The sequence below is a fragment of the Clarias gariepinus genome, chromosome 11 (assembly GCF_024256425.1).
Source record: "Clarias gariepinus isolate MV-2021 ecotype Netherlands chromosome 11, CGAR_prim_01v2, whole genome shotgun sequence".
In the NCBI taxonomy this organism is placed as follows: Eukaryota; Metazoa; Chordata; class Actinopteri; order Siluriformes; family Clariidae; genus Clarias; species Clarias gariepinus.
The window spans coordinates 31,828,095-31,842,863 of NC_071110.1; the positions used below are offsets into that span (position 1 = coordinate 31,828,095).

Here is a 14,769-nt window from a genome sequence, read left to right on the forward strand (position 1 = left end):
GAACCTAAACATCTGCAAACGCAATGCTTTGAGATTTGGCTTTGACAGTGATGGATGGAACTGTTTGTACAAACATGACTAAAATCCCCCTGGTATCTGCATTGCTGGTAAAGTAGCAAAGATTAGCATGAATAGTGGAGGCACTTAAGCTTGCCAATAGATGCCTCTAAGATCTTACCTACAGAATGTTCTACCAGGCAGAATTTTGAAGCGAAGTTCCTGCTCTCTGATCAGATCGGTTTGTCAGCAGATAACATTCGTCTGCATTGATTAAAATTCCCTCCGAGTTGAACTTTTTATATATATATATAATATTATATATTTGTCTGGAAAAAAATAAGAATAAGAGAGCACTGCAATTTACTCCAGAAAACTTCGTAAATGTCACAGAGAGAAAGACGGAAGGTCACAAACCATCAAGTAAAGCTGAGATGTTTGCTTTTTTGTAAAAAAAAAAAAAAAACTGGTATAAAGTTACCCAGCAGCAATGTAAAAAACTGGTGGAGAGCCAAAACATATGAAAGCTGTAACTGCTAATGGAGGTTATTATTTCACCAAATACTGATTTCTTAATGTTATTCAGCCAAAGCAATAACACATTTTGTTTACAATTTATTTGCATTTTGTTTTATTTGAGTTATTAAAGTTCTGCAAATACTGCATGGTCTTGGGTTTATTTTGATGTGTTGCGATGATGTCATTTATTTTTTATTATATACTCTACACAACAATAGTTATACATTTAGTTTAGATGAAATATTTTCAGCAGTTCACAAAAAATGAAACAAAACTGTTTGCTTCACCAATACATGCACCTGTAAGAGAAACGACATGGGAAACTGATTATGCTGCAGTGGTCTCTTACTTTTTTTCCGGAGCTATATATATAATTTGTGTCATATAATTTAGATTCTTTCAAGAAATAAATTCCTAAATAAACTACATAATAATTATCCACCAAAGGAACAAGACAATTTTCGCTTGTAATTCTAGTAACATTTGACTAGACCATACGTTTGGCTAGCTCAGTGGTAGGTGTTTCGCCTGCCATGCAGAAGGCCCGGGTTCGATTCCCAGCCAGTTGTAGTGCGGACTGGGTATTCCGCTGTGGCGACCCCTTGCCGGGAGCAGCCCAAAGACCAACAACAATAGATAGGCTTGGCTAGATTCAAGAATATTTTTACTTTCTAAGATGCTAACATTTTGTTGCAGTGAGCTCCAGTGACCAGATGTCGTCTGTCTTAATTCGAAACTTTTGATGTTACCAAACGTTCTTGCTATGATATTAACCATTTTTAATATCCATTGTCCATGATCCTTTAAAAAAAAAAAAAAAAACCACGAACACGACAAGAAAACCTGCAGAAAGCTATCTGATTCTTTCACAAAGTGTCAACGAATCTACAATCTGAGCTTTTGTGCGCATTTTGTTAGATCCAGTATCCAGACAGTACCTTATAACGATTCCCAGCAGACTCTATTATTCCACCTCATTTTATTGCTGTTTATATTCATTCACTAGGGCTGCACGATTCTTGCTCAAATGTGGAATCCGAGCTCATGATTCTCTCACACAATTCTCATTTTAAACCAAACCATTTATTGCGTCAAGTAAAAAAAAAAAAAAAAAAGAATTTAAGTCATTTTCCTTATTTTAGAATCCTTAAATTAAATAACTTAAAAGCTGTTGAACTTAAATGCAATGCTAACAATAATGAAATAATAATGAATGAAAATATTTGAAAAATTGCACCTTTGCTAATTGAGCGTTAATCAGCCAACTACAGTACAACACTTCATCATTGCATGTGTTAGTTTTATTATTAAGCATTTTTATTTCTATTGGCATAATGTACTGCAAATGTCACAGAGTTTGTTAGGAAATTAAGTACATTTACAGTGTAGAATTTATTGTTGTTAAAGGTTTTATTGTTCAATCTTAACATAATTCTGGTATCAATCTAAGTAAGCCTTCTTTCTGTTCTCAGAGTTTCTGTGTAACAGCTAGAACACGTCAGGTTTAATTAACTAATACAGTTAATAATTTATATCCCAATTAAAGCTGTACATGCCTCTGTCGTATATAGTTTGTGCGCGTGTGTGCAAGGGACATTTACCTTATTATCATAATAATAATAATAATAAAAATAATGATATAATGATATAAACCCAGAGTGAGTTACTGATACAGCATCTGGGAAACACGTGAATCTCAGCAAACACGTGAATGCAGCGTGATCTCATGGCCGGGAAATACAAACGAGTGAATCGCCGTTATTTGGAAATGAGAGAATGTGGATGCATGGATCGAGATTGTTATTTCGAGATCCATAGCTATGCAGATGACACACAGCCGTACATATCTGTTCAGCAAGATAGTAATATTCCTTTATATTGCTCTAGATACAGTACTCTGCATCTATCGGTTTTCTCACATGGATAAACAGAAGTGTCCTTAAACAACCCTGAACAAGGAGCTGAAAGCTGAAATTCCTCTCCTTGAGTGTATTTATTCTCTCAATAAGATATCTTTCACCTGGGAAACATTCCCCAAGTTAGAACCAAACATGGCTTTTCATAACACTATGATGTTGCTGCATGCTTTCCTTTCCTTTCCTTTTAATTCCTTGTGGCTTAAAAAAAAGCTGAATGATGTAATCTGGGTATTAACAGGTTACACTGTCTTTGTGACTCTTTAAAGAATCATTTTAAATTTTTCCTGGGTTTGGCGGCATGGGGGTGTAATGGTTAGCACTTCACACCTCCAGCGCCAGGTTTTGATTCCCGCCTCGGGTGCATAGAGCTTTTGTCTAGACACGCAGATTTGATTAACCAGCGTTTCCCATTTGCCTGTAGTGTGTGAATGTATACGTGTGAATGTTGACTGGAGTTCCTACCATTGTCGAAAAAATGGGAATAAATACAATGGTCACCATTGGCGTTCACGGCCTCTAGTTGGACTAGAGAGTTTTCTAGATGGATCGATGGACTGTAGAGGTTTAAAGCAATAAATAGATCAGAACTAGTATAATGGGTCACTCCCATAAATTGTATAAATAGAACCAGACAAACCCTCGGTGACGACACCCGCTAATATTCTAAAGAGTGGTTTTGAAGCTTAACTCTGGTAGCTCTGGTTGTCGCCAACTTGGCAGGAGCTAAACTACGCCTAAACCCTAGAAAATCCATAAATGGACATTTAGGAGAAGTGAGTTAATCCTGGCTGTTGGCCTACTTACCTAAATTATTACAAGCTAGCTAGCGTTACTTTGCATTTAATTAAACTCCGTCTTCCATAACCTATACGTTGCCCATGTCAACTCTACTTTCTTGCTGCAAGTTAAACCACAATGATTAAAGTTAGCTGGTTAGCTAAATTCATGCATAGCATACAGCTACAGTAGCAGTTTGACACCTGTCACTCAAATCAGCCACGCCCTTAATAATGCATCATTTAATGGGTTAATATAATTTCTACTGATGTGTTAAATAAAAACGTACCACCTTGTACAGTTGTCAGAAATGGGAAATCAAGCTATAGAGACAAAACCAAAAGGTTTTTTTCTTTGGTACCAGACTATAAACATGTTTATTTCTGTTGTAAAGTTGGCCATTTTAACTAAGCCTATGGGGATTGACTCACTTTTGGAACTGCATGTTTTGGCACATCTGAAGGTTGCCCCTTGGTCTCTTCAATTGCCCTAAATTGTTCTCAAAGATCCAGCACCGGATGCTTGCTTATTTTGCCAATCAATTTGCAGTTTGAAGAAAATCCAACTAAAGTACATCATTTTAATCTTTACTTCCTTCAGTTTTATACGCTTGGTGAAGGTTTGTCTTGAAGGAATGTCTTGTTACTTCGAACCCCAGAGAGACTGGACAACACTGTTATGCTCCATGACTGAATAGGCTAAAAAACTCTGGAGGATTCTCGGGTAAACAATACAGTCCTGTGTGACTGCGAGACTCACTCAGGCAAAAACCTGTACGGCAAAAAAAACCCTAAATAAAATAAAATACAGAATAGATTATATAGGTGGTCCAGTAGTCTGATGCGTTATATTCACTATGTGTAATCACAGGACAACTGGTTAGTCAGGTTCCTCAACCAGAAGACCACAGTGGTACCATTCTGAAGATGGAACCTCAGGTGATAATGAGGTTATTTGCTTTTGTCATTGCTTGCAGTCCATAAATTCACTTTATTCACAATACATCTGCAGTGAATCCATGTTAGCATGAGTACATTATAAGGCATGCATAATGCTGTATGTCAGCACAATCATTTTTAAACACAAGGCTATAGTAAATTGGGGCGGGGTGGGGTGGGGGTTTATTATCATACTAATGACGTGCTTTTATCCTCACGCTCCAGTTCACACCTCTGTGACATCTAATGACATCACGGGGAATATCACGGCGATCCCAGTCACTTTTCTTTACCACTACAAGACCTTCACATTCATATTCTAATTAATTTGTCATCTAATTAAGATGCTATCTTGTTATTTACAAGAGCTTCAGAGGGACGTGTTGCCTCATGTCGAGGGCGAGGAAAAGCGATTAAGCGCTTAACGCAGAGCTAAAGAACTCAATAAGATCCTAATTGGAATCTTCTGGCACCGAACCAGGTCAATTATTGCGTAAAATCACTGCTAATCCTCGCAAATGGGATGTGATCTTTGTTTTTTGGCAAACTGAGATTTTCTGTTTAAGGAAAACAGACTGTCAGTGTCAACACAGGGACAGAGCAAAGGACTAATGGACGTCGTGTAAATCAGTAAAAAGAGTATTAACATGCCAGCGTTTTACTGCAAAATGAGATAAATCCATAGCGGTGGTTTCAAGAAAAAAATTTTTTTTTTACGTTTTACTTTTTACGTTTTACAGTATTACAAACAATTTATTTTGCTTAGTATTTCTATTACTTTATTAATAATTTTACTTTCATTGTTAATTATTATTATTATCATCATTAATAATAATAATAATAATAGTAAAAATAACATTATTTATAATAATAATAAATATAATTATTATGAGAGTGGTAGTAGTTAGTAATAATATTAGGATTAACAGTAGTGATAGTAGTAGTATTGGTGGTGGTAATAGTAGTAATGAGAGTAGCAGTACTAGTTTTAGTATTGGTGGTATTAGCAGTAGGAGTATTGGTAGTAGTAGTATTAGTATGAGTATTTGCAATAGAAGTTTTACTACAACTAGTTATTGTTAACTACGCTAACAGTCCACTGACTATATCGCACACGTGTCACATTCTTGCTAGTTTGACATTACTGTGTAACTCATAACAACAACTAGCATTAAGGCTCATCATGCTAACTCAGGTGTCTAAATTGAATGCGACCCTGCAACCTATGTAAAAATGTTCGCATGTTTATTGAAACATTAACAACAGCCAAAATGTACTTAGTTGGTCAATCACAAAAAAAGGTCAACTCTTGTCTAGAAGATGAAATATAAAAAAATAATGTCAACACCTTCTGACCAACCAGGATCCAGAATTCAGCAGCACCATGGTGACATAACGTTAACACAGATAATTTATTACTTAAAACATCGTATAGATCTCAGTTTACACAAACTAGAATAGTCTTGTTTAGCGCTAGCATCTGATTTGCTACTCATGCTGGTTTCAGCTTAAAAAAAAAAATTCTCTATTTCAGCAGGTATTTATCAGCCGAAGGTGAAATTTAACAAATCAAAAGTGTGACGAAGGAAGACGTGAGCTGCATATTTGATGGGAGAAGGCTAGAGTTTCTACACCGGTCAGCAGTTTAGGTGTGATCAATCACACACCGTGGGCGTTTAATACATCACAGCGTGCCAGCGCTCGGCTCCATGATGAAGAGCGTCGGGGAGAAGCGAGAGGCGTGATGTGGCATGAAAACGATATGGATCTTTCTTAGAAGTGAGTGCGGAAACGAAGTTCGACACCAGCGATGACTGCAGGAAGCAGCGGACAACGCGCGTGTGCATTTCATACGCGCTTAACAACGTGGCAACGAACAACATTAGCGCTAAATGTTCATGTTGCTTATGTTTTGTTTTTTTCCATGAACTCTGTAGGTCTCTCTAAACTGCATGCTGAGTTTGACTTAATCCACTGTGTCTCATTAACATTCCGCCTGCAGGACACAAGCTCCTTCCTCTGGGGCTCTTGGGATATTTATCTGCTCTGTTCTGCAACATCGTTTCTTTATGCATCCGTTTCTGAAACCGCTACTGACAGAACTTTTTGAAACTTTCCCATACTTATATACATCGGTCAGCCATAACATTATGATCAGGTGACAAGAATAACATCAATTATCTCATTGCAATGGCAACTGTGGGTGGGAGATAATTTAGGCAGCTAGTGAGTCTTTTTTCCCCCCAGAAGTTGATGTGTGGGAAGCAGGAAAAAATGGGCAAGTGTAAGAATCTGAGCGACTTTGAAATTGACAAATAGTCTAATCCAGGGGTCTTCAAATCCAGTCCTGGAGGGCCAGTGTCCAACACAGTTTGGTGATTCTTCTTTTCAAACACAGCTGAATTACCTAATCTGTTAATTACTAGGTTTAGTGGGTGTGTTTAGGTGTTGGGGAATTACAAACTGTGCTGGTTACTAAACCCAGGACAGGGTGCTAATCCATCACATACACACCGGAGTACCCGGAGGAAACCCACCAAGCACCGGGGAAAACATGCAAACTCCACACACACAGACCCCGAGGCAGAATTCGAACCCGGACCCTGGTGGTGCGAGGCAACTGCACTAACCACTACGCCAAATATATCCATGTTATATGTAAATACAGGGTGGGCCATTTATATGGATACACCTTAATAAAATGGGAATGGTTGGTGATATTAACTTCCTGTTTGGGTCACATTAGTATATGTGAGGGGGGAAAACTTTTCTAGATGGGTGATGACCATGGTGGCCATTTTGAAGTCGGCCATTTTGGATCCAACTTTTGTTTTTTTCAATAGCAAGAGGGTCATGTGACACATCAAACTTATTGGGAATTTCACAAGAAAAACAATGGTGCGCTTTACAAGTTTCTGACTTAAAGCAGTTATTTGCAGTCTGCTAACTGTAGCATGGGAGATGGGTGGTCTCGTAGGGTGTCGTGCGTTGAAATCTCCTGCAATGACCCGGTTACTGCGATCACCAGACATCAACACACAATTTCTATCACATGTCATTGATTCAATTCAATTCAATTTTATTTGTATAGCGCTTTTAACAGTTGGCATTAGTATGTAAACTGCTAATAACTGCTTTATAAGTGGTCAGAAACTTGTAAATACCTCATGAAAGAATAAAGTTATGTTAAAACAAAGCACACCATTGTTTTTCTTGTGAAATTCCCAGTAAGTTTGATGTGTCACATGACCCTCTTCCTATTGAAAAAAAAAAAAGTTGTATCCAAAATGGCCACCATGGTCACCACCCATCTTGAAAAGTTTTCCCCCTCACATATACTAATGTGCCACAAACATTATCCGTATCTGATGCAAAAAAGCTAGTTCATGCATTCATGACCTCCAGACTGGACTATTGTAATGCATTACTAGGTGGTTGTCCTGCATCCTCAATAAACAAGCTTCAGTTAGTCCAAAATGCAGTCGCCAGGGTTCTCACTAGATCCAGAAAATATGATCATATAACCCCAATATTATCATCCCTGCACTGGCTACCTGTTCAGTTTAGAATTAATTACAAAATAGTATTACTTACATACATGGCTTTAAATGGTTTAGCTCCCACATACCTAACCAGTCTTCTGAAACGCTATAATCCGCCACGCTCCTTAAGATCACAAAACTCTGGACTTCTGGTAATTCCCAGAATTTTAAAATCTACAGAAGGGGGTAGGGCTTTTTCATATTTAGCTGCAAAGCTTTGGAATAGCCTTCCAGACAGTGTTCGGGGCTTAGACACAGTTTCCCAGTTTAAAAGTAGACTCAAGACGCATCTCTTTAATCTGGCATACGCGTAACTCATCCCATAACCTCATACTTCAGTACATCTATCCTGAATGGCAACTACACTAATTATCTCCATCTGTTCTGTACTTTTATACCCATCCCGAGGCATCTGGAGATTGTACCAGCTTCAGTAGACAAAGGCCAACCCTGCGAGGATCCTGAGGCATCCAGAGAAGGACCAGCTCCAGCTGAATTCTGCCTTATTATGGTTGGAGCTATGCATCCTGCTCCTGTGCTCCCAGTGATCCAGACCCCATCTGCTCTCTGCACCTACTGACTCATCCCTATGCTGAACTGGACTTCATGTTAATTTAAAGAATTTCTGTTATATTGTATTCAGCTGCATAACACACATGATGTTATATCATCTCTATCTGTTATCACCCAGATGAGGATGGGTTCCCTGATGAGTCTGGTTCCTCTCAAGGTTTCTTCCTATTACCATCTCAGGGAGTTTTTCCTCCCACTGTCGCCGTCACCCTTGGCTTGCTCATCAGAGACATTTCATTCATTCATCTCATTATTATAGACACATTTTTTTCACACATACACAATTTATTATTATTATTATTATTTTTTTTTTTAATGAATTTCTTTCCTTATAAATCCAAACACAGCTCCCTGGTGTGTTAGCCTCCCAGCCCTACAGTACATGACTGTACTGTACCTATTAAAGCCTATTTACTGGACAGGAAGTAGCGTTGCAGCAGCGTTAGGTTTAATCTTAACCAGAAGACTTTAATCAGCTTTAAGCAGCACAGTGTTCATCATGACTGATCACCTACAACTTACACAGAACAGTTTAACACTGGCAGAGATGATGAAGGGTGTGTGTGTGTGTGTGTGTGTGTGTGTGTGTGTACATGTCCTGTACTGCGACTACATAATGCGTGTCAAATTGTGTGTCAACAGGGGGCCTTAAAATTGTATTATTATTAATATTATTATTATTTTATTATTATTATTATTATTATTATTATTTCTATCACTGTCTCACTCTCTCAGTCTGTCTCTCTATTCGTATTTTTCTCTCTCGTTCTGTCTCTGTCCCACGCATACTGTCTTTTTCTTTCAGTTTGTTTATCTCTCTCTCTCTCCCTACTCACACACACACACACACACACACATACACACACACACACACACACACACACTTTTCATTTATTGCATCAGTCTTCTACAAATGTTTTATTCTGCAGTTTGGCTTTTATACACCTTTTGCTGTCACTCCAAACAACTCTCTCTCTCTCTCTCTCTTCACACATCTCCTGTACCCCCCTCTTGTCCCTTCCCCCACCCTGTCTTCTCACCATGCTGTTATTATTATCTTACTGTACCATGCAGGATAGTAATAAGTTGACAGATCTGTTTTCTCCCAAACCTAGCGAAGTTTGATTGCTAATGCTTAACCGTGCTAGCATTAGCTGGGTATCTGTGTTTATGCGAGCTAGGATTATGGCAATAAAAAAAGTGTATGTGAATCAAGGGGAAAGATCAAAAAGGGGGGAAATGAGGAGTGAAGAAAGAGCCAGACACATGGAGAAATGGATACACTATATTAAAAAGGTATTTGGCCAAATCTGCCATGACATTGTATCCAAATACACACACTTAAATATGGTGTCAGTCACCCAGTGGGGTTTTGCAGCTATACCAGCTTCCACTCTGCTTGAAAGGCACAAGTCTAAAATATGTTGGAGTGTTTCGGTGGTAATTCATGTCCATTCATTCTGTAGAGTGTTTATGAAGTCAGGCACTGATGGTGGACGAGAAGGCCCGGTCTCTGTTCCAGTTCATCCCAAAAGTGCTTAATGGGGTTGAAGTCAGGGCTCTGTGTTAGGGCCATTCGAGTTCTTCCACACTGACTCATCAAACTGTGTCTTTATAGTCGTTGCTTTGTGCACTGGGGTGGAGTCATGTTGGTTATTGAAAAGGGCCTTCCCCAAACTGTGGACACAAAGCTGCATGGAAGCCTAGCATTGTCCAAGATGTCTTGGTACGCTTAAGCATTAAGATTCCCCTTCCCTGGGGATAAGGGGTCTGATTAAAAGACCTGAATTCAATAATTAGCAGGTTTAAAGAAAATACTTTTAATCTTGTAGATAGAAACGCTATCATTGAGGAAATATGACAGAATAATGAAACAAGCATGATTGTTGGATTCAGTGGTTCCAGCCAGAGAGTTTTCTAGGTGAGGGCAGGTTTCTTTAAAAAAAAGAAAAGAAAAGAAAAAGACAAACTGCACAACCTTCAGTTAAGAGCTCTAAATAAAACTTGTTTTTTACTAAAAGTAACTACAGGAAGAAAAAAAAAACACAGAGTAGACAAACACACGTTTCTTTCACTTTCCGCTGACGTAAACTGCTTTTTATTTCATTTGACAGGAAAAAAATTTGCACCGACATCTCAGAACCAGTTGGTTATATCGATGCTGATGATGCATCGGGTCCGATCTCCCTATAACGGGAAGAGAAAATGGATTAACCATGATATCTCCGTAAAGCTGCACTGTCAGCAAAATTTTAACCCTGACGTATAATAATATTTAAAAAAAAAATTCCCAAAAACATACGGACAGAAAGTCGATCAAAAATAACAATCTCAAACAATAAAAGTAATACAAATCACTGAAAGCAGTAACGAGAGGAACGCAGCAGGAACACTAGCGCTGGATGTGTGTCGTAATATATACAGCACCGTAAAAAGTAATTTTTTTTGTACATTTGTCACACTGATTCAAATAATCAAACTAAATTTAATATTACACAAAGATTTCACAAGTAAATACAAAATGCACTTTTTAAATGATAATTTTATTTATTAAGGGGAAAGAAGCTGTCCAAACCTGCCTGTCTCTATGTGAAAAAGTAATTGCCCCTAAACCTAATAACTGGTTGTATCACCCGTGGTGGCAACAACTGCAATCGAACGTTTGCGATAACTGCGAATGAGTCACTGTGGAGGATTTTTGGCGCACTCTACTTACCAGATTTGCTTTAATTTAGCCACACTAGAGGGTTTTCGAGCATAAACATGAACAAGCCTGTTAAAAGATCTCAATCAGATTGTCAGTCTATGATTAAAATCAATATCATCCAGAAATTAATGAACAGGTGGATTAATGATTTTAAGTCAGAGCATTTCAAGTCACTGTCCTTAGACAATTACATGACATCACAGAGATATTTCTAAAGAAGTAATCGTTGATATCCTTAGCACTACTATATTCCGTATTAGTTCCTACAATGTGTTACAACAGAGCCAAGGCAAGCTATGTAGCGATTCTGGGCTTAAATAAAAAAGATGGCTGAACTGTGGCAATAGTTACCTTTAAATTCTTAACTGTTAATTAAAGGCTATAGTAAGTCAGAGTCAGATGTTCTTTCTGAGGAAACCGGGCTCTTTTAGCATCTGCAAGAAACTTCTACAGATGATCTACCAATCAGTGTTATTTATTTGAGGAGGAACCTTAAATACAAAGACTGAACAAGGTAGTAAGGAGAAAAGAAGCTCTGATAGACTTTAGGCTGGACTCACTGGAGCAGGTGCTGGAAAGGAGAGCCTTAAAAAATGCAGAAATCTGTCCATTATCTCCAACACCAGTCATCCTCTATATCGAACTTATTCAATTCATCCATCCATCCATCTTCAACTGCTTATCCAAAGTCGGGTCGCAGGGGTAGCAGTTCCAGCAGAGAACCCCAAACTTCTCTTTCCCCAGCCACCTCATCTAATTCTGACTGGTGAATCCTGAGCCGTTCCTAGGCCAGTGTGGAGATGTAATCTCTCCATCAAGTCCCTGGTCTGCCCCGTGGTCTCCTACCAGCTGGACATGCCAAGAACACCTCCCTAGGGAGGCGTCCTGATGACATCCCTACTAGATGCCCGAACCACCTCAACTGACTCCTTTTCACGTAAAGAAGTAGCGACTCTTTTCTGAGTTTATCATGGATGACTAAGCTTCTTATCTTATCTCTAAGTAAAAAGCCAGCTACCCTTCTGAGAAAACCCATTTTGGCCACTTGTATTCGCGATCTTGTTTTTTCGGTCATGACCCAACGCTCATGACCATAGATGAGGGTTGGAACGACCGGTAGACTGAGAGCTTTGCCTTTTGGCTCAACTCTCTTTTCATCACAACAGTGCGATAAAGCGACTGCAATACCACCAAAAATGTTCTGCTGCGATTCTCCCGCCAACCTCACATTCCAATATTCCATCACTCGTGAACAAGATCCTGAGGAACTTAGACTTCTTCACTTGGGGTAACACCTCGCTCCCTACCTGAAGTTGACAATCCATCAGTTTCCTGCTGAGAACCATGGCCACAGATTTCGAGGTGCTGATCCTCATCCCTGCTGTTTCACACTCAGCTGCAAACCGATGCAGTAAGTGCTGCAGATCACAGACTGATGATGACATCAGGACCACATCATGTTCAAAAAGCAGCAATGCAATCCTTAGCCCACCAAACAGACCTTCTCCTCCACGGCTGCGCCGTGGACAAAATCCACATTGTTCCCCTTCAATCTGTGGTTCGACAATCAGCCGAACCCTCCTTACCAGCACCTTAGAGTACACTTTCCCATGGAGGCTTAGTAGTGTAATGCTCCTATAGTTGGCACCCCCGCCCCCCCCCGTCATCCTACAGCTCTGTCAATTCCGCTCAGGGCGGTGCTCTTTCCACCGCCCGATTACCTCCTCAGTCGAGGTCAGCAGTGTCCCATTCTTGCTGTACACAGCTTGGGTGATTCCCCATTTCCCCCTCCTGAGGTGCCAGATGGTTTTCCAGAAGCACCTTGGTGCCTCCCGAAAGTCTTTTTCCATGGATTCTCCAAGTTCCTCCCACACCCGCTGCTCTGCTACTGCTACTGCTACGGCTGCTGTCCTACGAGCCCGCCGGTACCTTGCAACTGCTTTTATACTCCTCCGGGAAAACATATCCCTGAAGGTCTCCTTTTTCAGTCTGACAGCTTTTCTAACCACATGTGTCCACCACGGTGTTCGAGGGTTACCGCCCCTTGAGGCACCCAGAACCTTAAGATCAGAGCTCAAAGCTGCACCTTTAGCAATAGAAGCTTTAAACATTGACTACTCTGATGTCCCCAGCTCCTACAGGGATGCTAAAAAAGCTCAGCTGGAGGTGGGAGTTGAAGGCCTCTTGGACAGGGGCCTCCCATAGACGTTCCCAATTCACCCGCACTACATGTTTACCAGGCTTACCAGGTCTGTCCAGTGCCCTTCCCTGCTACCTGACCCAACTCACCACCAGATGGTGATCAGTTGACAGCTCTGCCCCTCTTTTTACCCGAGTGTCCAAAACATATGGCCTCAGGTAAGATGATAGGATCACGAAATTGATCAATGACCTTTGGCCTAAGGTGCTCTGGTACCAAGTACACTTATGAGCATCCCTATGTTCGAACATGGTATTTGTTATGGACAATTCATGACTAGTACAGAAATCCAATAACAAAACACCGCTCAGGTTCAGACCTGGGAGGCCATTCCTCTCAATCATGCCCCTCCAAGTATCTCCGTTCATTGCCTACATGTGCATTAAAGTCCCCCAGTAAAACTATGGAATCCCCTACCGAAGCTCGATGCAGTACTTCATTCAGAGTCTCCAAGACGGAAGAATACTCTGAACTGCTGTTTGGAGCATAAGCACAGACCACAAAACACTCAACCAATCCTCATCCTCAGGTATACATGTTTGTATACCTATCTTCTTCATAACATACTCACCGTTCATAGTCATATTTATGTATCTACACATCCTGTACACTTGTGTGCATCGATTTGCACTACCCAAGTCGTGCACCATTCACCTCGGCACTGCTGTCACTTTCAGTGGCTGTAACTCATTATTGCACGTCAGTTTTCTGCAGTCTATCCAATAATATTTATCCACACTCAGTGAGATTTTATATATACAGTATTAAGAAAGTTTTTTTTTTTTACTATACTACACATGATTGTTGATCCGTAATTTCTACTACTGTACATGTTTATTGTCTATTATGGTCCTATCCTTGCTAATGGATGTTGGAAGTTTCCTTCATGTGGAATCTTCATGAGAACTATTTATATACAGTATGTATCTACAGTATGTATCTATCTATCTATCTATTATGGCTAATCTTGCTCACGTTCTGTTTCACACTGCTAGGTCGGTCACCAGGTGTTACTCATACAGACTCTGTAATTGAGCCGCGTGTGTTTGACCGATGAGCCAGCGTGACTGACCTGGATAAAGCAATTACTAAAGATGAATGAACTCAGTGAACATGACATTTCCACGTCCTACACTCCATAGCAGACTTTTCCGTTTTAACCAGACGGATTCAATCACTCACGTCATATTGTCATAAACGACTCAAGCTGCTGGAGATCGATGGATTTTCTCAGAAGGGTCTCTTGACCGAAGGAGTTCATCATCTCTTGATGAAACAGATTATGCATCGCTCAGTCTGCAGTGATTCAGAGCTTTTTCGGAACAATTAACTTAAAGTTTATTGGCGATAGAAATTCTTAAATCGTTCCACATGATAAAACAATATACATACTACTGAAAATATCTTAAACATAGTTACATTAATCTAGACTTTTTTTAAATAAATATATAACAAAGCAAATATAAACCTTGTTGCTAATCAAAAATTACTAACATTTAAGCAAAAAAAGTGCAAATTTTTTTTTTTTTAGGGTTAAGAAATTCTTTCTTGAAAGAAACTAAATTACCGCTTACAATTTTAGTAACATTTGACTAGA

General features: G+C 39.5%; 1 protein-coding gene across 2 annotated transcripts in view; it reads right to left on the bottom strand.

The window, feature by feature from the left end:
• The window catches only part of lsamp (limbic system associated membrane protein), a 713,842-nt gene that overhangs the window by 26,170 nt on the left and 672,903 nt on the right, over positions 1 to 14,769 (bottom strand). The window lies entirely within an intron of this gene.